The 22412-nt window shown below is 30.6% G+C and overlaps 3 non-coding genes across 3 annotated transcripts; all 3 read right to left on the reverse strand.

Annotated features, from left to right (window-relative positions):
• Positions 1-9663: 9663 nt before the first annotated feature.
• On the reverse strand, positions 9664-9737 carry TRNAI-AAU. The gene has a single exon. It is a non-coding gene; the product is annotated as a tRNA-Ile (tRNA).
• A 2382-nt stretch (positions 9738-12119) lies between these two features.
• Positions 12120-12193, reverse strand: TRNAI-AAU. Its single transcript has one exon. It is a non-coding gene; the product is annotated as a tRNA-Ile (tRNA).
• Positions 12194-13312: 1119 nt separating this feature from the next.
• Positions 13313-13386, reverse strand: TRNAI-AAU. Its single transcript has one exon. It is a non-coding gene; the product is annotated as a tRNA-Ile (tRNA).
• Between the last annotated feature and the right edge of the window lie 9026 nt (positions 13387-22412).

A 22412-nucleotide genomic window follows, 5' to 3' on the forward strand; every position in this document is an offset into this window, starting at 1 on the left:
CAATTCATTAAATAAGTAATACCTTTGAAGCAATAATTGTAGGATAAAAAATTATCTCTTTAATGAATCTCATAACAAAGTAGCCACATTCGAACCCTCCTTCTTGTCTTGGACACTAATCGATCAATTATAAAATAACATTAGTACTCATATATATAAATGGTGCAAATGCATAAGCTAATGTGTAAAGAAAATTTTTTGGATGTCACCTGCACTAGTTGCTAAGATGGCTCCCTCTTAGATGTTTTCTTTGCAGATATTCGAAGAGCCCTATGTAAATAAGTTCAATGGGTACATTTTTAAAATAGGTAAATGTTATAGGTTTTAATATATATATAAATAATAAAAAAAATGTGTTTGAGGTGAATGTATTTTTTTTAAAAAAAAATAATACTATGAAAAATAATAAGAAAAACTTACATGTTTACGATATCCTTTAAGTCTTCACATGGTTTGTGATGCATAGGGTCAAGATAGTGGACTATCATTTTCCTTGGCTCAATCACTACCAAGACCCAATGAAAGCTAAAACATTAAAAACAAAAGTAGCATCTAATTAGAAATATAAATCAATCATAAAACCTCAAATTAAAGTATAATATTCGTCACTTACTCGGGGTTGTAGGGCATGAAAACATATTTAGCATCTTGGCACTCTATTAAGCGTTTTGACAACAATTATGCTCTTTTCTCTATTTGAGGAGTACTAAAGTCTGCTCGTGATATTGTAAAAGGATTAACAAATATAAATTATGATTCCTTTTTGGCAATATGTAGTTGATCATGCATGTGCCTATTATTGTATCCAAACACCAAAAGAAAATTATCATTAGTCATATCCAATCTCGTTCAACATGGGCAACTCATATTAAAAAAATAAAAACAAATGAAAATAAAAGGTGCACACCATAAATAGAAGGAGATGCAGTTTGATGACACCTCTAAAGATGAAATAATGTATTCACAATCCTCTCTAGATATATATGTTTGAACTTCAACACCAAATAGTAAAATGGGGAGTTGTATTGGGTATGTCTTGTCATTACCAAGACAACCATCCACAAATTTCTGAAAATTTTTAATGACTGAATGATTTTGAGGCTTAGATTTTCGAATAATTGTTACCTTCACTATCTTCTTATTTCCTTTATCCAACACCTATGAAAAGGGAAGGAATGTTAGTAATATATACTCCTAAACAATAAAATACCAAGTTACAATCAAATTTACTATAGGCATAAAATGACATACCTAAGGATGTTCAATTTCAAGTATGACAAGGCTTGTTGGCTAGTCAAGCTCAAAGCCAAATATTAAATTTAAGTACTAAAATTTTAATTTATAAATACTAAAAGTTATAAGTAATAAAAACAAATAACTAATAAAAACAAAAGTTACAAGCTCACTTTTGGTAGTGAACTCACCTTTAAAAAATTAAATTCTATTTAAAATAAAAATGTATGGTAATTTCAAAATCATTTTTGATGAAATAATTTTTTAAAAAATTACACTACCTCTACAAAATGCCTAACTATGAATGGGTAGATTTTACCCCATACATGAACTTTCATAATCAAATTTAAGTATCTTAAATTTCTTTTAGATACGAGTAAAACTCTAATATATAAAATATTGTATACAATATTCTCACTAACATATACTACCTAAACTATTTTAAATAGGAAAAATAATCCATATATACCTCCGTTATACCATGTTGGCTTGTTGATATGGTATTTTATTATTATTATTATTATTATTATTATTATTATTTGGAATTTAGTTGTCTAATAAAATAACTTACTATTTCATTTTATTTTAGTTAATTTTTTTTAATAAGACAACAACAAAAAGGGATAGTTATGTCATGTCAATATATTTATATGGTAGAAAGAAGGTAATTGATACAAGGTAACCAAGTTATTGTATATTCTCTTTTGGTAAGGAATATATTATGTGAAATATTCATTGATATTCTTTTATGAAAATAGATTTTCATATACTAAATGAGAATTTAAAAATATTTCTATAAATTTTAATTTGTGCATATTCAAATATTAACCACGATCCTACTCTGGGATATACAAGGAAACGTGCATGAGAAAATTTTCAATATTTCATTAAAATCTTTTTTAAAAAAATGTCATAAAAAATTAACAAATTTAGAAAAAAAAAGAAAAAAGGATAGTGTTTTTTAGAACAAATTTTTTGTTTTTCAAAACAAAACAAAAACATACTTTACAATATAAAAAAAAAAAAAAAAAAACCCAAAAGTTTTTAGAATATTTAAGATATAAATACAGTGGCATGGTTGTGGCTTACAAACCTCGTTCAAAAAGATAACAAGCCTGAGAAAATCTGTAGAAAGGGTTTGGCAACCATGAAACCAAAGATAATATCCAAAGAAACTATCAAACCTTCCTCTCCGACCCCACATTCCCAAAGATGGTACAAGCTCTCCGTATTCGATCAAATGAGTTATGGTGTGTATATTCCCATCATCCTATTCTACACCAGCAATGGCGGTGATAACCTAGTTGACTTTTCCCATATTTTAAGTGGGCTCAAGAAATCCCTCTCTGAAACTCTAACTCGATACTATCCACTAGCCGAGAGGATTGGGGATGGTGGGAGTATTATCTTCTCGGATCGGTCCTTTTGGGGTTGGATACTCTCAACGAAATTCTATATCTCATTCCCACTTAGATACAAACAGAAAAATCATTCTTTTTTTTTCTCTCTCTCTCTCGTTTTTTAGAAGGGATGAAGATTATATGGCAGTATATTTCAACAAAATTATGTACCTGTCATTCTCACACAAATACATATTAAAAATCATTCATTTTTTCTTGTTTTTCACTTGTTTTTAAGGAATCGACCATGTGTTTGGTTCAAATTAAAAACTCAATTAATCTACAGGTTTTTTCTTCTATGCTAGAAGTTTAAACCTAAGTTTTTCTTCCCTACAACTCAAGAAAACGTAGTTCACAAAAATCATAATACAAAGATGTTGAAACAATCAATATAATGACATTAATAAAAGAAAAAAGATGATAGATCTAAGAGATTTTGGGTTACCTAGGAGTCCACAAAGAGAAGAATGTTGGTTGTGAGCGTGTTGACTATAGGTGAGAGAAAAGGTAGAAGAAGATCATGATTTTATAAATAGGGTTTGTATACTGAGATTTTTTGGATTGTGGGTGGCATGTGGAAACAATTGGCTTTTTATATATTGTCTCTCATTATTAATTCTGAAAGTGGGCTCAAGTGGGCTCATTAAGTTATAATACTTAAAAAAAATTATTTTATATGATGTCACTTCCCAAAAAATGACACTATAAATATAAAACTAATATCATAAAACCACCTCAATTGAAGATTTTTTTTATTTGATGTGTCACCTTTATTAATTATAAACCCTATGGTGTCATTATTTTAAAAGTGACACCATAAATAGTGACACCATAAATTATTTGTAGCAGTGTAATTTTTAGAAACTTTCTAAATCAAGTTTAACTTTCCAATAAAATCTTAACTAAAAAAAAAATCTCTAGCTTTCTCTTCCTACCTTTAGTTTCTTTCAAATTTATTTATTTTCCCTTTCGATTTTCTTTTTCCTTCCTAAAAAACAACATTCATTTGAAATCCCTTTTTGATACAAAAACTAAACATTAAAAAACTTTGAAATAGAATAAAAAAAAATGAAAAGAAACCAAATTAAAATTATGAAACCACACAAAAACAATCATGGAAGAAATAGTTTCAGACGCAAATATATATCCATTAATTATAGAAATGTCAACTTAGTCCCATAAAGTAATATCCTACCAAGGAAGTAATCTCTGCAATAAACGAAAGAGAGGAAGTAGTAAAGGAAAGCAAGAACCAAAGCTATTGACTAATGACATTAAATAACACAAAGAAATTGAACCTGTTATGAGAACTGTAGGTTTCTCTGCAACTTTTCCTTGTTGCTTGGACTCCAACGGTGGCAGAATAATTGCTTTATTTAGGGTTTGGTCATGTGGAGTTGTAGTGAAAAAGGGTTGTGAGAGAGAAGACAAGTAGATGTTAGCTAGGGTAAGAGATTAAGAGAAATCCATCTTGAGATTAAGAGTGAAAGAATGCACTGCATGATTTTCCATATGTTATTAATTCTCTCTCTGATATGAAGAAGAATGGTGAAACTGAATTAGTATTACAATTTTCTGTATAGAAAACAAGTCATACTGAATGTATGAAATATATAACATTCCAAAACATAGTAGACTAAGAAGAAACACTTTCACTACTTCCAAGAGAGAAAAAGCTCTTAGTATATATAGATAGCCTAGTATCCCTCCATGGTCTTTCCCTTGCCCGACTAGTATCCCATTGCATATTTAGTCTTTTCCCCCTTCTGAAGCTTTCTCTTTCAACATTGTAGTAGTGTAGGCTTTCTTGGTCTGAGTCAACAATTATTTCTCCCCTATGATAAAAATAGGAGTGAAAACAGTGTACACATCGTCAAAGCTATCCAAGATATCGACCCTGATGCTTTATTCTTTCACCCATGTTATATTGTCAAAGTCCTTCAACATCCATATGTTCATCATTAGAGGAATTGAAAAGTTATCTACCAAGCACAAAAATCCCCACAACTCCACCAGAAACATGTAGTTTTCTTCATCATATGAATTAGGCTCAGGAAGACGAATTGTTCTAAAATTTTCTTCTTCCAAAATGAGGGCGAGGATTAGCATGTAATCTGAAAGTTGCCACGTTTATCATCTATTGTCCAATAAAACACATTGTTGATCAGTAGTGCACAATAAGTGATGGGAAAATGGCAGCATTGATCAATTACTTTCCATGAGCGAGAACAAGCTGCATCACCATTTGACAAAGTAAGAATTTCAAACCCAATGTCTAAACCAATACTAGACTCACTTCGAGTGAACATGTGTACCATTTTGTACTCTTTTGTTGATATAACATATCCAAAACCAGCTCCATGATCATCGCAAAGGAATGATGAACCCTCTAACAAGCTTACGAATTCTTGCATGGCAGGGTTGTAAAGGTAGAAATGATTTTCATAGACAAAACATAATAGACCATAGATTGAAGGCAACATGTCAATGTATTCTCCATATACAAGTTTGGTCAACTCATTTCCTACCTTTCCATCCAAGTCCACTAAGGTTAAACAAATAATTTGCCACTTATTTTCATCGCTCTTAGAATCTTTCATCAGTAGTATTTGAGAATTTTCTCTTGATCTATCATAGTAGAAATCAACAAAACTAGGGTATGAGATTAAGCTGCACCAATGTTTTGAAACACACCTGAACTTGCATGAGTCTTTCACAGGAAGTCTTGATAACTTGATATCCCTTGGGAGGTTGCACATCCTTCTCATTTGTTTCTTTGATGACTGATATATCACACTAGATTGCTTAATGGAAAGGCTCAACATGTTGTTTAACCTATGCTTAATAAAGAAAGTAAATGTGAATTAAGAAGAAAAAATTATTATGAAACATAAAGTAATTGTTGTAAGGCATAGAAATCATCCCTAACATTAAAATAAATACTAGCTAATAAAAATTACACTACTTGAATTTGTAGAACAAACCAAACTGCAACAAAACAATACCTAAGGTAACAACATTAGGATCATCAAATATGAAACTGTTTTTGTAGAACAATTAGTATACCAACTTTCTCATATATTAAATTAGAACCTAAATTCTATTTTTTTTTTTTTTTTGTGTAAAAGTTGAGAATTGCAATAAAAGAAATCAAAAAAACCGTTAGCCGTTTAATTGAGTTCACAAACCTTGTTCTTTAATTGTTCTTCAAATAAATGAATCTTAATAGACATACTATATTTTCAACCATGCATCCCCAAATATCTACCGATGAGTATTGCCAATAATCCCCCAATTTATGTACAAACACATGAATAAGATGTTCCAATAGTAAATTCAATAAAGGTATAATATAGAAGAAAAATGAAGGATTACTATAATACATGTTTTAAGCCCTGAAAAAATATTTCTACTAGTGATGCAGAAAGAGAAGGTTTGTGCTTTCAAGAGAAAGGGGAAGAGTAATATACAATAGTTAAAAATACCAAAAAAGATCAGGTATACTTGGCATGCATATCTACAAGAAAGCCAATGCAGGTACCCATGCCTGCAAAAAGAAAGGCAATTAGCACAAATTATTATCTTACTTTGTTATCTTTTTCCCTCAAATATGCATTAGTCAATACCATATATGCATAGACAATAATTGTGATTGGAGCATTTAATATTTTTTATTTTCGTTTATTTACATCTGATTTTTTTGAATCCTTGAATAATTGTTGTGAAAATTTTTGAGTAAGTGATAGATGAATCACATAGTTGATGTTCTCATGACAAAAAAAAAAAAAAAAAAAGCTTTTAAGAACCTTTACCATGGTAATGGAATTCATGAGTTCATTGAGTCTTTTTTTTCTACTTTTTAAGCTTTTTTTCTCTCTGTTAAACCTATGGATAATTAATGTAAATAGGGACAATTGAGTTTTAGGGGTTTCACTTTCTTATAATAGGAAAAGAGCTATAAAAAGTGCATAATTGATGCAAAGTCCATGAATTTTCAAGGATAAAAATAACCATGAATATTGATACATTAAAATTTTATTAAATGTGTGCAGGTGTTTTTGTGGCAAAAATAACATGGGAAAATATCACAAAAAAAAAAACAATGAAATATTCCCCTAAAATATAAGAGAGTCAAACATTGCCTTAAGCATGATTATCCTAAAACCCTAGAAACCTTTATTTTTTATCCAAATTATAGAGGAGTTTGGAAATGCAAAATATGAGCAATTTTTTTTCCCAAACTTGAGTTCTTTAAAATTTCTTTGATTAATTTGTTCTTAGTATGGTTCTTGGTAAAAAAATCTTAGAGAAATCTAGTAAATTTTCTAAAAATTTCTGGATTTTGTTGTGAGCTACTCATATCCATGTTGAAATGTATTTGAGATTACCAAAGAAGAGCTCAAAACTGAAAATTGATGAAGAGACTAGGTGTTGCCCTAACTGTTGTACTTATTGAAAAATATTTCTTTTGTGTATCTATTCAATGAGAAAGAAGAAAATATATATAGACAACTATTCCCTATTTACTTTCTTATATACATAGGAAACAAATCTACCATTTCCTATTTACATTCCTATATACATGGAAAACAAATCAATGAGAATAAAGAAAATTAGTTGACTATTTGTATTTAAAATCGAGATTCCATATATCACATGCATTGACAACTTTTACAATTCTTAACACTCCTCAAGTTTGGGATCGGACAAACAAAGAATAGTCAACCTTTGATTGCTTGTAGTTGGCTTGTTTGAGAGCAATGGAGAATTTGATAAACCATTGACAAGAGGCTTGTTTGAGACCATACAATGATTTGTGAAGTTTGCAAAGTCGAGTCTCCCCCTTTCATCCAAAACAAGGAGGTAACCACATGTATACATCTGCATTAAGATCTCCATGTAGGAAAACATTATTAACATCAAGTTGGTGAAGCTGCCAACATTAAGACAAGACAATTACAAGAAGGAGATGAACGGTTACAAGCTTTACAACAGGAGCAAAAGTTTCATGATAATCTAATCCTTCAACTTGATTGTACCCTCTTGCTACCAATATGGCTTTACAACATTCGACAATACCATCAAATTTGAATTTGATATTGTATACCCATTTGCATCCAATCAATTTCTTCCTTGGAGGTAGTGCTTGAAAAGACCATGTGCCATTAGCCTTTAGAGTAGCAAGCTCTTGTTGCATAGCAAGACACCATTTAGGATCATGAATTGCCTATGCAAAGGATGTTGGTTCCTTTTCGATTGAAAGAAAAATGGTGAAGGCATGATGTTTGGGTAACTATTTATCATATGAAAGTACATTAGATAGGGAATAAGTAATACCTATTACTTTAACTAATGTCAAGTTAGATGAAGGAATGTTCCTAATAGGAAAAGGGATACCAATATGATGCTCACGGAGATAACTATGTATTATTGTTGTTCAAGTCAATCATGAGGGAAGAGCTTGCAAAGTAGAAAACAAAGTTGGAGAGTCTAGCATAGTGGACAAAGAAGTATTAGGTGAAAGGGGATCTAGGGATAGAGATTCAATGATAGAATTAGGAGTAGAAGCTTCTTAAGAGATAATTTCTAATGAAAAGGATTCGATGTTGGAGTGTGAAATAGAAGGTGGATTGGTAAACATCATCATATGTTAGTGATGGAGCAGAAGAAAGTACCAAAAAAGAATTTGCAATGAATTATGGAAAGTGAATAACATTCTCATGAAAGAAAACATCACGTGAGATAAAAAATTTACCAATTGAGATATCATATCGATATCCCTTTTGACAATATGGATAACCCAGGAAAAGACAATGTGTGGCTTTTGCATCAAACTTCGTAGGGTGATGTTGATGTGTTGAAGGGAAACATAAACATCCAAAAATTAGCAAATGTTCATATATGGGTGGTTTGTGAAAAAACACCTCAAAAGATGTTTTTCCTTTAAGAAGAGGTGTAGGTGTTTAGTTGATGAGATAGGTACCAATTAAAGTGGCATCTCCCCAAAATTGCTTGAGTAGATTGGCATGAAAAAGTAAAGCTTAGGCTACATTGAGAAGGTGACAATGTTTTTTGGTTTGCCACTCCATTTTGTTGTGGAATGGCAACACAATTCGTTTAATGAATAATCCATTTGTTTAAATAAAAACTCTTCATTCTAAATTCGGGGCCATTATCACCATGAAGAATTTTAACTTTCAAGGAAAATTGTGTATTAGCCAAATTGATGAATGCAGTTATGTATTTAGGAGTGTCTTATTTATGATGCATCAAATATACCCATGTGCAACAAGTGTAATCATCAATGATAGTAAGAAAATATCGGGTCGCACCAAGTTCAGGAATATGATATCCTTCCCAACTATCAACATGAATTTATTCAAAAGGTGCATGAGTATGAATTGAACTTACTCAAATTTGTAAAGCCAATGGTTGGACTATCACATCAAGTGACCAAAAGAGATAATTGAACCAATAATTGATCAAGTTTTTATATAAAATCTATAAAGAGGAGAATTGAATGATTATTGGTCCAATCACGATTCAATCAAAGAAAAAAAATTAATTGGAATAATGGCTCATGCATGTCTCAAACATGCGACCTTCATGTTATTAGCACAGCGCTTTAACCAACTAAGCTAATAGGCCGATGATTAACAAAATTGTGTAATAGCAAAATTGATGAATGCAGTTATGTATTTAGGAGTGTCTTATTTATGATATATCAAATATACCCATGTGCAATGAGTGCAATCATCAATGATTGTAAGAAAATATTGTGCCCCACCAAGTTTGGGAATATGATATCCTCCCCAACTATCAACATGAATTAATTCAAAAGGTGCATGAGTATGAATTGAACTTACTCGAATTTGTAAAACCCAATGGTTGGACTATCACATCAAGTGACCAAAAGAGATAACTGAACCAATAATTGATCAAGTTTATATATAAAAGCAATAAAAATAAGAATTGAACGATTATTGGTTCAATCACAATTCAATAGAAGAAAAAAAATTAATTGGAATAATGGCCCATGCATGTCTCGAACCTGCGACCTTTGCATTATTAGCTCAATGCTCTAACCAACTAAGCCAATAGACCAATGATTAACTTATGTTTTACAATAAGTATGTGTTAAACATGCAATTTCCTTCTGTTAGAAAAATTAGGCTAATCCAACCTATGGTAATCATCCTAGAGGGGGGGTGAATAGGGTGATGGTCTCTTTTCGCAAATTTAAACTATGTGAATGAAGAGACAATTATATGCAAGTATATAATAAGCAATATAAATACAATTGCATGTAAATTAAAAGAGTAGGGAAGAGAGAATGCAAACACAAGAGTTTATAGTGGTTCAGCGCAACCCGGCCTACATCCACTCTCCTCTAGCTTCAATCCCGAGCTTAAGGTTCCACTAATTCAAGGCTTCCAAACCAAGCCTTCAAGCAATACAATTGGATTATGGTTCCAATTCACCCTCTTGGACTTTTGGCTCCAAGCACCTTTTACACTTCTCAAGAGATATCCCACTCTTGAACAACTTTCTCTCAAGGATTTACAAATAAAATATCTCACAAAAATCCTAGCACAAAGACTTTAAGCTCAATTGATATAAGAAAACTAAGATTGAAAGGTGCACTAAAGATGTGCAAGTTTTAGAACAATGGTGCACTCAAAAACACTCTTCCAAGGCTCAAATATAATCAAGAAAGGTTTGGGAAGGTTAAGTTTTTTAAACAATGAAGATTGGAGCCTTTTTATAGAAGAGAAAAGTCAAACTAGCCATTTGGGGGTTCGACCGGTCGAGGTAAGGGTCGACCGGTTGACTAGCCGTTAGCATTTAATACTTGGCAGGTGACTGTTGGGCCTCAATCGGACCTCAATCGATTGAGGTTCAACCTTGACCGGTTGAACAACCGTTCTAGAAGAAAGAGAAAGTTTTTTGCACCCTCGACCGGTTGAACTAGGGGTCTACCCGAGCCTCGACCGCTTGAGCTGTGGGTCGACTCGGACCTCGACCGAATGAGTTGGGGGTCGACCTGAACCTCGACCGGTTGAGCTTGCGGTCAACTAGTTCCTCACTCGGTTCAACCGGTTGAGCTGTTTTTTTGGCTTAACAACCAAAGTTTTCAACTTAAAACATTTTAAAACAAGTTTGAAAGACATTTAACACAAGGTTTTAGTTGAAAACATGAAATCATCCAATTCTTAATATATTTAAAACAAAATAACACTTGGATGATTTTGGTGCATAAGTAAAGAATGTAATGTATGAAAATCCTGGTGCACCAACAACCTTACAAAGAGATCTTATGAAGCTTGGGTCTTGAAAAACTCTTCTCTTTGAGGTGGTCTTCTTCTTCATGATTTCTCCTTGGCTTGATTTGTCTTTGTGATTGCCACTTTGGAAATCGTCTTGCCTAATTACACTTGAAATATAATCATTAGTTCTAAACCTTGTTTTGTTATCATCAAAATCAAGATTAACCAAACCTTGGTTTCACACCTTCCTTATATCGTCTAATGAGTAGAAAAACTAGGTAGGCATTAAAGGGTTATAAAATTAATTACCTCCTATCAAGAGTCATGCTTACAAGGTAAAACTAACTATTTAAAGAATCAAAGTATCCACCATGGGGCCTAATGTGCTAAGCTTACATCAATTCTCATGGTTCTAAAGAAATAGATTTTATTTGTTAAAAATATTGATCATTTGGCATATATAGTTTTGGTTCATGGTATTGATATTTTTCATTGAAAATAAAAGGCAACATAACTCAAACATTTCTCCATAATTAATAGTTTGCTATTAAATATATGAGTACTTGAACTACTTTCAAGGGATTGAAACAATCCATTAAAAAGGTTTTAAATCAGAGAGAGAGAAATAATTGTCAAGTTTTCTAAGAAAATGGAAAAATTGGGTATAAGGCTACTAATCTAATAAATAAACAAATACAAAATTGATTTAATGGCAAACCATTGGAAAAAGGATTTGCACATAAATTTATGGTAGACCTTTGATACATGCATTATTATTATCAAGTTTAGTTATTTGGTCACCTGAATAGGTTAACGTTATGTGATTCATTTAATTATTTCTTGTTTATATCTCATTAATTCTATATTATGATTAGTTAAATTGTGCAAACTCCAAGAGATACCCATGGGATGACAATTATATATGACTTGCCTTCAATGAAATTTTATGAGAGCTTTATCTTAGTTTGTCATAACAAATAATTGACATTAACTCATGGGGAAGCCTACTTACCTTAATGCACAACACAATGTGCTTGTTAGGGACCAAAAGAGAGAATCGAATAGGTAATTAGTTACACTAACCTATAAATGGTCGGTCAAAAAAAGAATGGTTAGGTCAGCTTTTAAATAGTCCAAAAAAGAATGGTGAAGATGGAATAGAGAATTGAATGATTATTAATCCAATCATGATTCAAGCCAAAGAAATAAATTGGAATAGTGGCCCATGTAGGTCTCGAACCTATGACCTTTGTGTTATTAGCATGATGCTCTAACCAACTGAGCTAATAGGCCAATGATTAATTTATCTTTTACAATAAGTCTGTTAAATAGACAATTTTCCTTCATATACCATCTAATGAGTCAAAAAATCAGTTAGGTATTAAAGGGTGAAAGAACCAATTCCTTCCTATCACAAGTAATGCTTATAAGGTAAAACTAACTATTCATCGTATCAGAGCATCCACCATGGAGCCTAATGTTCTAAGCTTATATTAATTCTCATGGTTTTAATTAATGAAATAGATTTTATTTGTTAAAAATATTGATCATTTGTCATGTATAGTTTTGGTTCATGGTATTGATATTTATCATGGAAACTAATAAAAAAGAGGTGACATAACTCAAACATTTCTCCATAATTAGTAGTTTGGTATTTAAGATATGAGTACTTGAACTACTTTCAAGGGATTGAAACAATCCATCAAAGAGGTTTTAAATCAGAAACAAAAATACATCTTTAGCTTTCTAAGAAAATAGGAAAATTGGGTATAAGTATACTAAGCTAATAAAAAAAATAAAAAATACTAACTTGATTTAATGGCAAACCATTACAAAAAGGATTTGGACATAAATTTAGGGTACACCTTGGATACATGCATTATTATTATTATCAAGTTTAGGTATTTGCTCACTTGTATAGGTTAATTTTATATTATTCATTAAATTATTTCTTGTCTAGATCTCATTAATTATATACTATGATTAGTTAAATTGTGCAAAGTCTAAGAGATACCCATGGAAGTGACAACTATCTATGACTTGCCTTGAATGAAATTTTATGATAGCATTGTCCTAGTTTGTCACAAAAAATATTTTAGCTTAACTCAATGAGAAACCTACATCCCTTAATGCACAATAGAGTGTGCTTGTCAAGGATCAAAAGAGACAATCAAATGAGTGATTGGTTATGTCAACCTATAAGCGGTCTTAAAAAGAAAATCGAATGATAATTGGCATAATTAACCCCTCTAATTTTTAAAGCTTAATGGTTGACAGTCACATCAAGTGACTAAAAGAGATAAGTAAACTAGTAATTGATTAGGTTGATATATAAAAGCTCTAAAAAAAATAATTGAATGATTATTGGTCTAATCACAATTCAATTTGAGAAAAAAAAATTAATTGCAATAATGGCCTATACAGGTCTCAAACCTACAACCTTCGTGTTATTAGCATGACACTCTAACCAATTGAGCTAATAGGCCAATGATTAACTTTTTTTTTACAATAAGTATGTGTTAAACATGCAATTTCCTTCCCTATACCATCTAATGAGTAGAAAAACCAAGGAGGTATTAAAGGGCAATAAAACCAATTCCCTCCTATCATGAGTTGTGATTACAAGGTAAAACTAACTATTTAGAGTATCAAAGCATCCACCATGGTGCCTAATGTGCTAAGCTTACATCAATTCTCATGGTTCTAAAGAAACAAATTTTATTTGTTAAAAAAATTGTTCATTTGGCATATATAGTTTTGGTTCATGGTATTGATATTTGTCATTGAAAATAAAAAAGGCAACATAACTCAAACATTTCTCCATAATTAATAGTTTGCTATTAAATATATGAGTTTTTGAACTACTTTCAAGGGATTGAAACAACCCATTAAGAAGGCTTTAAATCAAAGAGAGAAAAATAAATTTTAAGATTTCTATGAAAATAGTAAAATTAGGTTTATAAGTCTACTAAGCTAATAAATAAACAAATACAAAATTGATTTAATGGCAAACCATTGGAAAAAGGATTTGCACATAAATTTAAGGTAGACCTTGAATACATGCATTATTATTACCAAGTTTAGTTATTTGGTCACCTGTATAGGTTAACTTTATGTGATTCATTTAATTATTTATTGTCTAGATCTCATTAATTATATATTAAGATTAGTTAAATTGTGTAAACTCCAAGAGTTACCCATGGGAGTGACAATTATCTATGACTAGCCTTCAATGAAATTTTAGGAGAGCTTTATCCTAGGTTGTCTCAACAAATAATCGGTATTAACTCAAGGAGAAACCTACATCCCTTAATGCACAACACAACATGGTTGTTGGAGACCAAAAGAGAGAATCAAACGGGTGATTGGTTACACTAACCTATAAACCATAAAATAAAAAAATTAAAAAAAAATGGTCAGGCTAACTTATAAACAGTCCAAAAAGAATGGTCAAGTTAACTTATAAACTGTCCAAAAAAGCATGGTCTTGTTAACCTATAAACGGTTCTAAAAATAAAATCAAATGATAATTGGTCCAATTAACCCCTCCAATTTTTAAAGCCTAATGGTTGGACCATCACTTTAAGTGACTAAAAGAGATAACTAAACCAGTAATTGATCTAGTTGATATATAAAAAATCTAAAAAGTAGAATTAAACAATTATTGGTCTAATCATGATTCGATTGGATAAAAACAAAAATTCCTTAAAATGATGGACCATGTAGGTCTCGAACGCGACCTTCGCATTATTAGCACAACACTCTAACCAGCTAAGCTAATAGGCTAATGATTAATCTATTTTTGACAATATGTCTATGTTAAACATGTAGTTTTCTTTCCTATACTATCTAATGAGTAGAAAAACTAGTTAGGTATTAAAGGATGATAGAATCGATTCCCTCCCATCATGAGTCATGCTTACAATGTAAAACTAACTATCCATTGTATCAAAGTATCCACCATGGAGCCTAAATTTGCCAAGCTTATATCTATTCTCTTGGTTCTAAAGAAATAGATTTTCATTGTTAAAAATATTGATCATTTGGCATATATAGTTTTGGTTCACGGTATTGACATTCATCATGGAAAATAATAAAAAAGAGGTGATATAACACAAACATTTCTCCATAATTAGTAGCTTGGTATTAAAGATATGAGTATTTGAACTACTTTGAAGGGATTAAAACAACCCATTAAAGAGGTTTTAAATCATAGAGAAAAATACACCATTAGCTTTCTAAGGAAATAGGAAAATTGGGTATAAGTCTAAAAAGCTAAGAAATAAAAGAATGCCAAATTGATTTAATGGCAAACCAATGGAAAAAATGATGACCATGGATACATGCATTATTATTATCAAGTTTAGGTATTGTGGCACATGTATGGTTTAACTTTATGTGATTCATTTAATTATTTCCTATTTGCATCTCATTAATTATATATTATGATTATTTAAAATGTGCAAACTTCAAGAGATACCCATGGAAGTGACAATTATGTATGACTTGCCTTTAATGAAATTTTAATTTATGAGATCTTTATCATAGTTTGCATCAACAAATATTTTACATTAACTCAAGGAGAAGCCCACATCCCCTAATGCATAACACAATGTGCTTGCTAGGGACCAAAAGAGATAATTGAATGAGTGATTGATTATGTTAACCTATAAATGGTCCAAAAAAGAATGGTTATGTTAACTTATAGATGGTCAAAAAAAGAAGGATCACATTAACCAATAAATGGTCCTAAAAAGAAAGTTGAATTATGATTGGTCTAATTAACCCTTCCAATTTTCAAAGCCTAGTTGTTAGACCATCAGTTCTAGTGACCAAAATATAGAACTGAACTAGTTATTGAGTAAGTTGATATATAAATGCTCTAAAATGGAGAATTGAATTATTATTAATCCAATCACAATTACATCGAGCCTAAAAAATTAATTGGATTAATGGCCCATTAAGATCTTAAACCTACAACATGCGCATTATTCGCACCATGCTCTAACCAATTTAGCTAATAGGCTAATAATTAATTTAATTTTTACGGTAAGTTTATGTTAAGAATGCAATTTTCTTCCCTATACCATCTAACAAGTGGAAAAACTAGTTAGGTATTAAAAGGTGATAGCCCAATCCACCAGTCTAGAAAGGTCACTCATAAGATCTATTGTAACTTTGTGTTTCCACCAAAATGCTCTCATGCACACTTATGAACTACAAATCCAATTCCCTCAAACAAAATGTACCACGATGAACTACGAGTTCAAGCAAGGACCATTGCGACCCATAGGAAAATATTGGCTTCCTCAAAATCCATACCTGAAGTTGGCTCTACATTCCACTAAAGAGAGTCAACTGCATTCCAATATCCTATAAAATTATAATGAGACAAAGCTTAAGTCCCTAACCTAATGTTCATTGCATAAAAACTCCTCATAAACTGGTGTCCATAATTTGACAAGGTAATGTTATCGACACAATAAGATTACATTTCTAATACTTAAGTTACAAATCCTCATAATATGTGATCAACTTACTTACTCTATCTCTAAGGAGCATATGTCAAATTCCACTAAAGGAATTACTACAGTCATAGCTTTCATGATTACATGTCCTTAATTTGGATAACCCGTGGGGACACATACACTATCTTAATCTCATGAGATATCATGTTGTCTATGTTGAAAATATCTATTGTCACTAGCTTCAATCAATAGTGACCTTATCCGTAGGGAGTATATGACTACTTTAAGGTCTCAGAAATAGGTTAAAGCCTCTAGTTGATTTCAGTATAGGCTCAATATCCTCTCAAGATTGAGAGTCCATTTAATATAGTAGTTTGATGAATCATAACAATCCAATAACTTACCATCTTGATTAACTGTAGATCCTATTCAACCTATAACCATATACATTGTGCAGTCACCATGGAAAACCCATCCTAATGACCAAGATAAGTTATCCCTTCATTTAGGAGGTCGTGCACTATAATCTCTATTGGATTACCCAAATCCATGAACTAACTATGAACAACTTATCATCTTGTAAGAAATCTATGACTTGTATCCTCTATGCAACTCCTAATGCATCCAAGTCATATATAATGCAAGTGATATGGGAATGAATGCTCAGATAATTAATTAATGCAAATGGGATAATAAAGGGAATAGAATGCATAAATAAATTTATTAATGAATCTAAAATTGTTACATCGTGTCATGCTTTCTAGGGCTCTATTCCAATAGTCCCCTAATGAGCTCTCCCATTTTCATAACCAGAAGTCCTTGCCTTTTTGTCAAGCTCCTCCCTATTTCCCTTTTCACTTGATTTATTATTAAAGTATCAAACACATAATTAGTTCAGGTAAACCTATAAGCAGTCTAAAAAAGAGAACCTATAATTAAATAGTGAAAAAAAATCATCAAAAAAAAAAATCCTAGCTTGTATATTTTTTCAACTCTATTAAATTATATTTTTGAAGACACACTTAGTGTTTGGACCATCAATTTAGGCAATTCTCTTCTAATTAAACATTAAATAGGCCCAAAAAAAAAAGCAAATGCAAACTCATAATTGGTTAGGGTTCACTTATAAATGGTCTAAAAAAAAAAAAAAGAATTGGTAATTAGTTTGTTATCAGAAGATTGGTATAATTTGAATGTATAAATAGATATAAGAAGGAAAAAAAATCATATCAAAAATCAAAATAACATTTTAGAAGACACGCCTACTTCTTAAGTAGTTCTCATCTAGCTAATTAACCTATAAATAGGCCAAAAACAAACAAACTTGTAATTGGTTTGGGTTCACTTAGTGCTTAGACCATTGGTTTAGGCAATTCTCATCAAGTTAACCGATAAATAAACCAAAAAAAAAAAAAAAAAGATAACCAAACTTGTAATTGGTTCGAGTTAACTTATAAATAGTATTTAAAAAAAAAAAATAGTACTTGGTTTATTCTCAAAAGATTGTTCTAATTTGAGTATATTAATAGACAAATGAGGGAAAAAATCATGAAAGAAATCAAAATAACATTTTAGAATACATGCTAGGTGCTTAGATAGTCAATTTAGTCGATACTCATCTAGTTAACCTATAACTAGGCTAAAAAAAATACCAAACCTATAATTGGTCTTTTTTTCAACTCTAAATAATGTTTTAGAAGACATGCCTAATGCTTGGACCATCGGTTTAGGCAACTCTCATCTAGTTAACCTATAAATAGGCCAAAAAAAAAAAAAGAACTAAACTTATAATTACTCCAAGTTAACTTATAAATGGTCTAAAAAGAGAATTGGTAATTGGTCCATTCTCGAAAGATGGGTATAATTTTAATGTATAAATAGACATGAAAAGGAAAAAACAAATCATCAAAAAAAAAAATCAAAATAACATTTTAGAAGACACAACCAATGCTTAGGCAATTTTCATCTAGTTAACCTATAAATAGGTCCAAAAAAAATAATAATAACCAAACTTGTAATTGGTCTAGGTTAACCTAGTGCTTGGAACATTGCTTTAGACAATTCTCATTAAGTTAACATATAAATAGTCCAAAAAAAAAGAACCAAACTTGTAATTGGTCTGGGTTAACTTATAAATAGTCCAAAAAAAAAATGATAACTAGTTTATTCACAACAAAATTGTTATAATTTGAGTATATAGATGACATGGGAAGGAAAAAAACATATCATAGAAAAATTAAAATAACATTTTAGAAAACACACTCGATGCTTGGACCATCAATTTAGGCAATTCTCATCTAGTTAACCTATAAATAGTCTTTAAAAAAGACTTTTGAACATGTAACTGGTCCAGTCTAACCTATAATTGGTCTATTATTAAAATATTGATATAATTTTAGTATATATATATATATAGAAGAGTGAAAAAAAAAATCAACAAAAGAAAAAATCCTAGCTTGTAAATTTTTTTTAACTCTATTAAATAATATTTTTGAAAACTCACTTGATACTTGAACCATTGCTTTAGGCATTTCTCATCCAATTAACCTATAAATATTCTAATAATGAGAATTGATAATTGGTGTTCTCAAAATATTGGTTTAATTTGAGTATCTAAGTAGACACAAGGGGGAAAAATCATCAAATAAGGGCCCATTTACGTCTTGAATGACTTTTGCATTATTAGCATGATGCTTTAACCAACTAAGTGAATAGGCCAATTATTTGACATTTATCATACATATTTATTAACAACAAATTTTCCTTCCCGTCAGCTAATAAAATAAGTTAAGAATTAAATAGTAGTTGAACCTATTCTCTCCCATCATGATTCATGCTTACAAGGTAAATTTTACAATTCATATAATCAAGTATCCACCATTGAGCCTAATATGCTAAAATATTGAGCTCTTAACATTCAATAGTTTTGGTTTATGGTACTAATATTTATCATGTAAGAAAAGAAAGGTGACATGTCTCAAATATTTTCTCTATAAGTAGTTTACTACCAAAAATATGAGTATTTCAAATATTTTCAAGGGATTGAAACAATCCATTGAAAAGTTTTAGATTAAAATAAATACATCTTCAGATTTCTAAGGAAATAGGAAAATTGGGTGTAAGTTCACTAAAACACTTAAAAAAACAAAACAAAACAAAAAACAAAAAACTTGATTTATTGGGAAAAAGATTTGCACAAAAGCTTAGGTTATGTTTGCTACATACATGGCAATAGACATTTTATTCCTTGTTTTTTCCAATCATTCTCATATTTGGATAACTTAAATGATAATAGGAATGGAATAAAAAATTATTCTAGTTTAAATTAAATCTCACTTATAAGTGAGATTAAACAATATTTTGATTTCTTTGGTGAAGGAAATGGTACAATACATTAAAATCACTATTTTACCCTTTCGTTTCCATAACGTTTGTATGACCTTTTATGACTAACTTTTTTTTTATTAAGTAAATATTGTTTTTCCGAGTATTATTATTTAGCAAAAAAAAATCTCAAAAAATGTTCTTTGAAAATAAAAAATAAAAAATATTTTAAACTATGATAAGATATTATTGTCAATTTATTTCTTTCTTATTCCCATTCCTATTATTACCAAATTTTGAATGGAAATAAATAATCTTTCCAACCTTACATTCCTACTTATAGATATACATTTGAAGTATAATAAATCATTTATGAACTCCGTAACCACTATATATTGTACTTTCCTATCTCTAAAATGCAAACCATCACTTCGTGCATAAGTTGAAAAAAATACTTTTCTAAAGTTTAATCGATCTTCAATTATCTTTTTTTTCCATCTAAATTTAGTCTTAAAATATCTTATATTATACGTTGGTTTCTAATTTTTGTTTTCTCTAATCAAAATAAACTTGGGCATACAAAAGACCAATTTTTTTCCCACCACTTTCATCTAAGACTGTCGTTTGGCATAATCAGAATACTATTCAATATTAATTGGTACATTTGTTTAAACTTTTTAATAATTTCATAAATCTAATACTTATCTTGCTAGCTTTTCTTCAACCACCCAAGTTATAGGTGATTTCTATCCTCCATTTCTTATATAATACTTAGGTTATAAATTTTGGTCTCTTAAATGATGTGACAAATAATTTAGATTGAACTAGATTTTACAATAGAATTTGATGGATGATTTGTCGCTGCTATACTTTCCTCTTAAGTGAGACGATTATTTTCAACAATATATAACAAAGATATATACAAATGAGATTGTCAACCAATATACCTAAGAAAATAAATGAACCATTCTTTCTAATAAAAACATTTTTATTGAAACAAACTGAATAATATGATTTATTTAAACTAGAAATTGAAATCAAATTATTTCTAAACTTAGATGCATAAAGACAATCCTTGAGTTCTAGTTGTTTATTATTCTCTAATACTAGGGTAATGTCTCTCATTGCCTGCATAACTATCCTCGTAGCAGATGCTAGAGTCAGGTACACCTCTCACTCACTCAACCTTCTCCTCAGTTGAAACCCTAGTAAAGAATTACATATATGGTTAATGTCCCCAAAATCTATCCACCATGAATTGGTGGAATCCACTACTAAACATGATTCAACTAAAAGTGAATAGGACATAACTTTCTTTTTCTTCAGGTAGTCAGGGTATTCCTTCTTCTAGTGGCCCTTCTTGCCACTAACAAAACACTTGCCTTTTCACTTACTTTTTTCTTTCCCAGCCTTGGTTTTTCCCTACTTAGGTTTCTTGAAAGAATTCTTCTTCTTTTTATTATGGGAAGAACATAAAGTATCTTTCATTGCCATATGAACACCTCTAAAATCCTTGAGAATACCCTAATCCATCTAGAGTTCCTTCATTAGTTCTAAAAAGCTCATCATTAACCTATTCATAGTGTAATTAAGCTTGAATTGCTTGAAAGCGTCTAGTAAGGTCTCTAGGATCATATCGACCTAAGTTTCCCCATCAATTTCAACTCCAAGAATCTTCCTCTTGTTAAATAGTATAATCATACAAATCATATGATCTTTAATAGGAGTTCCTTCTATCATCCTAGTGTTCATGATGGTCCTTAGGGTAGCTTGCTTAGTTAGCCTACCCTTATCACCAACATTTCTTGCAAGCTTAAGAGAATCTCATAGGTGGTGGCAATGCCTATTTGTTGTTGTTGCAACACATTATTGAGAGACCCAAGTATAATACAATGGGCCTTCTTATCTATCCTTTGCCATTGAGAATGAGCATCTTAATCTTCCTGCATGGAAATCCCATTGAGAATAGGTGGAGTGAGCTCTTAAGTTACCCATTTCAATTGTTTTATTGTTAACACTATCTCTAAGTTTGTCTTCTAGTCAACATAATTAGGTCTAGTCAATTTATTATTAGTGAGAATCAAGGTGATAGGGTTATAAGACATGATTTCTATTATAAACAAAACAAGAGTTCCATATTTAGGTTTGACCACTCCTACAATAAACATATATAGTATTGTCCTTTAAGTATAGTCTATATCCCCTGATTCCTTGGGTAACCCTATCTTTAGGATGGTCATGTGCCAAAAATTAAGATGGGCTCGATCTTGGAGGCTATAGGTTTGCCTATGACCCACTCTTACTTAATATTTTATAAAATAGACTTTAAGATAATTTTGGTAACCATCTTAAAATAAATTATCCATCTAGAAAATCCAAAACTTTTATGTATTACTTGAATTAGGATTCCTATGCTAAGTATGAATTATCTTGAAATTCCTTGTCCTTGAACTTTTTTTTTCCAATCATAGTCCTTTTCTCAGGAGTAGGGGGCTAGAGGATCACCTTTAGGTGTTGTTCTTCTTCTCTTTAAGAAGGAAGAGTTTGAAATAACCAATTCCTTAAATAAATAAATAAATAAAAATCTTCATGAAAAATTATTCTTTTAAGAAAATAAAAAATTATCAATTCTGAACAAATTTCAAATATATCCTAACATATATGATATGTTAAACATATGCATAAAAAGAAATAAAAAAAAAATTTAAATAAAAAAAAAT

This window comes from Vitis riparia, chromosome 9 (genome assembly GCF_004353265.1).
Source record: "Vitis riparia cultivar Riparia Gloire de Montpellier isolate 1030 chromosome 9, EGFV_Vit.rip_1.0, whole genome shotgun sequence".
NCBI classification, from domain to species: Eukaryota; Viridiplantae; Streptophyta; class Magnoliopsida; order Vitales; family Vitaceae; genus Vitis; species Vitis riparia.